General features: G+C 28.5%; 1 long non-coding RNA gene across 1 annotated transcript; it reads right to left on the reverse strand.

Annotated features, from left to right (window-relative positions):
- Positions 1–469: 469 nt before the first annotated feature.
- On the reverse strand, positions 470–3,797 carry LOC136796597 (uncharacterized). Its single transcript, XR_010844338.1, has 3 exons — positions 3,706–3,797; positions 2,382–2,471; positions 470–628 (listed from the first exon to the last, which is right to left on the reverse strand). It is a non-coding gene; the product is annotated as an uncharacterized lncRNA (long non-coding RNA).
- Between the last annotated feature and the right edge of the window lie 209 nt (positions 3,798–4,006).

The following is a 4,006-nucleotide window of genomic DNA, read 5'->3' on the forward strand; positions in this document are numbered from 1 at the left end:
TATGAAAAATTATAAACAGTGGTGTTAAGACCAATAGACTAAATGAAAAAACAAACCATGGTGTTAAGACCAATAGATTATATGAAAAATTATAAGCAGTGGTGTTAAGACTAATAGATTAAATGAAAAAAAAAAAATCATGGTGTTAAGACCAATAGATTGTATGAAAAAATATAAAGGTGGTGTTAAGACCAATAGATTAAATGAAAAAATATAAAGGTGGAGTTAAGACCAATAGATTAAATGAAAAAACATGGTGTTAAGCCCAATAGATCAAATGAAAACAAAAAGATTGGTGCAAAGACCATGAGACCCAATTAAAAAAAAAAAAAGATGGTGTTAAGACTAATAGATCAAATTTAAAAAATGGAACAAATTAAAAGAACAATAGATTGAAGCATTACCACTGTTAGCAATTTATATAGAGAAAAAAGTATTTGCTTTATATTATATATCAAATTAGCATGAATATCCACAATGGCTTTATTAATCTTTTATTTTATTACTCTTCTTCCTCCTCTTTCTCTTCATCTTCTTTTTTCTTCTCTCCTGTATCAGCAATCACTGCTTCCGTTGTAGTAAAGAGTGTAGCAACTGTTGCTGCTGTTCTCAATGCAGCCTTTACAACCTGCATTCATTCGCATTGTAAAGATTTATTGATGTATTGGTATCAAATAAATTCATCATTGCTATTAATTATCATAAAGTAACACAAAGAAGGCTACTTTCAGGCCTTGATATGCTATTTTGTTATATATTTATTTATAAAGTGTCCCAGATTAGTTAAGTTATTAGTCAATAACTTAAGATGGCCAATTATATATGTCGAAAAGTAAATGAAGACAAAGTTAACAAGAGGTTAAGGTGTAAGAGACCACCTCACATAGATGGTAGGAAAAATCTTATTCCAACAATGACCATATTGGAAAATGTACCAATATTATAATCAGAATTAAGCTGCTGGAGATGACAGACAAAGATATGTAAACATTTAAATTTCCAGAAATTAAGGATAATCTAAAAGTTTTAAAGGTATCATCAAATCACTACTTTGTATCTGCTCCAGTACTTGTTCCTTTCAAACCTTAATAACTAATCATGACAGATAATGCTTTTTAACTGGATAGAAAGTAGTAATTTTCCTCTGCTGTCTAGACAGTCCAGGTAACTACATTCTTATCCCTTTCCCTTCAAAATAACTGAATTCCAAAAAAAAAATATCACAAATTAAAAGATAGAGACAACAATAATGTTAGCAGTTTTGAAATTTTCCTAAGACTTTTAGTAAAAAAGATTTTTTATTCAAATTGGTTATTTTCTTTGCAGGAGTAGTTTTGGAACAGAACACCAGGAAAGATGGTCATTACAACTAGCAATAGAATGCAATAATAGACACTAATTCTTAAAAATGATACATATGAAATTGATATAGGATCAATCCATACAAAGTAATTCAAAATTATTTAAGTCGGTTACTTGACCATTTTTAATTTTTTTTTTTTAATTTTATGTGTTGATACTTCCAAGTTTTTAGAGATCAAAACAATCAGAGAATTTCTCTGCATGAAAAAAACAAATTGACTGGTATATAATAACCATTAAATACACGCACTGCAAAGCCAGAATACGATAATATATTAATATGACACTTGGGCCAATCTGGCCATCTGAAACTGGAGAGCAGCAGCACAGCAAAGAAATGACTGTTGCTAAAGTGCGTTTCCAGTTAGTAATAATAGTATCTTTATTTCAAACTTTTTCTTCTTCCTTCCTTTTTTTTTCTTTAATCCTTCTTTGATAACAGGTGACGGACTTTATTTTATGTGATATTTAAAATAATATTGTGAGTGGTACTTTTATCCGCAATATTATTATACCTATCTGTTTGAACTCACCATGGTATGATGTAGGACAAACCATGTTGGGTTAGAAGTATAAAAAGGCCTTCTACAAAGCTATTCTAGTGATAATGCAACAGAATCCTTCATAAGCAATAATTTAATATGAAATATTAATTAGACTTCAAAATGTTTTCTACTTACCAAAATAAAAAAATCTCTAAAAAACTATTGAAAAATATGTCTCATAAAGGAACCTCATACAAAATACAATTAAACCACAGACAACTATTACTACAACAGCACAATATAGCTGGTCCATCGATAGTAGAGGTCCATTTTTCCCAGACTTATCGCATGGTAATAGAACAATAGGTATTTTGCTATACAGGAACAATGTTCTGGATATACTAGGTTATTTTTAATAGCCTTAGTGTTAGCATGAAAAATAATTTTTAAATCCAGGCAGAAATTTTAAGACTATGGCGGTACAACTATCTATTTGAGAAAAAATAACAAATAACAAAAAAAGTAATAACTTACTTTCGTAGGATCCACAACACCACTGCTAACTAAATCTGTGTATTCTCCGGTTAATGCATTATATCCTATATTGCCGGATTTCTTCAAAATCTTAAATCAACGAATTTTTATTCACTAATTATGTACATATTATTATTTTGAACTCATTTAATATTATGTAATTATAAATAAGATAAATGAATGGGAACAGATAGCCAAAACTATTGAAAATAAAACTGATCTAGAAATAAAAATGAGTGGAAATACGACATTAATATTATTGGTTAATCCCCAAACATTTTCATGTATGTATGGTATGGTAAAAAAAATTGTAGCAGTTTCAGGGCTGGCCTATTGTGAAACTTCTGGAAATGAAATAATGTATTAACATTTTATTAATAATTATAAAGCGTTTCCTCTTATAGCTTAAGGCAGAAAACAATTAGTTCCATAATAATAAGAATAAACCAGCTATTCCCTAAGCCAATTCTACTATGAATATTTTTATATTGTAATAGGAGCTCAAACTCTCCTATTAGAAGACAGGAGCTCAATCAATCTGACCAGTCCTACCAGGATTGCAGAGCACCTCTAACCTCCTATTTTTCTATTGAAAATAACTCCCTCTCATGTTGGAAATCTTTAATCTTAAACTAGGAACTTTTAAAGAAGAATGTGTTAACTGGGAAGACTAATGAAAAAAAAATCACAAAAGATTCTAATAAAATTTTCTTACTAAGTGTAATATAAAATTGGTTCAAATCATTCTCTCCACTCGACTAAAAGTATTGTTGAAGTAAATTAACTAAAAACACCCATAGTAATCAGTAGGTTTAAATGAATCAGACAATATCTATTAAACTCAGAACTCAAATTTCACATTGACTTGATAAAGATTCCTAGTTACTTGGTGGGAGAAACAATCAATACAACAAAATGATTTGGCCTATTCAAACGAAACTTAATATTTCTTAATTTGAAAAATAAGGTGCTATCGATGTCAACTTTCCAGATTGTGCTATTAAATCCCATTTATAACATTTTTTTCTTTTTTATTTAGAATTCAATACACATCTTTCTTTACATGGAAACCATTCCCTTTTAATTTTTTCTATTTCTACTTATTACTTTACATTTTTTTATTTTCTACATCCTCAAGTACACCCTTATGTAACTAATAAAAATGAAAAATATAAGAAAGAATATAAGTTTACTTTTGAAAAGAATTTTGGAATATAAAGATAAATTACTACAATAAAATTATATAGAAAGAGGCTCACCAAAGAGTCAATGAATAAAAAATAATTGTTCTGTATTCTAAAGGACACTTAATTTCTACACATACCTCATTCACAACAACAGAGCCTTCAACACCTGCATTTTTAGCAATCGTTAGGCAAGGAACTTTCAATGCATTTTTAACAATATCAATTCCTATAGGAAAGAAAAAACAGATTAAAAATAATAATGTAATTAATATTTTTTTGTTTGTTTTTTTTTAGTCTTAGTTTACCATAATGTACCTATACTCTAAAAGAAATCAAAATTTTCAAATTTTATAAAGGAGTGATTCAATATTAAGATGCTCACTCTTCAACTTTAGATTTAAATATTGATATAATCCACCATCTTAAAGCATGATGTTG

Source organism: Halyomorpha halys, unplaced genomic scaffold (genome assembly GCF_000696795.3).
Source record: "Halyomorpha halys isolate HHAL.00 unplaced genomic scaffold, Hhal_1.1 Scaffold5414.1, whole genome shotgun sequence".
Lineage (NCBI taxonomy): Eukaryota > Metazoa > Arthropoda > Insecta > Hemiptera > Pentatomidae > Halyomorpha > Halyomorpha halys.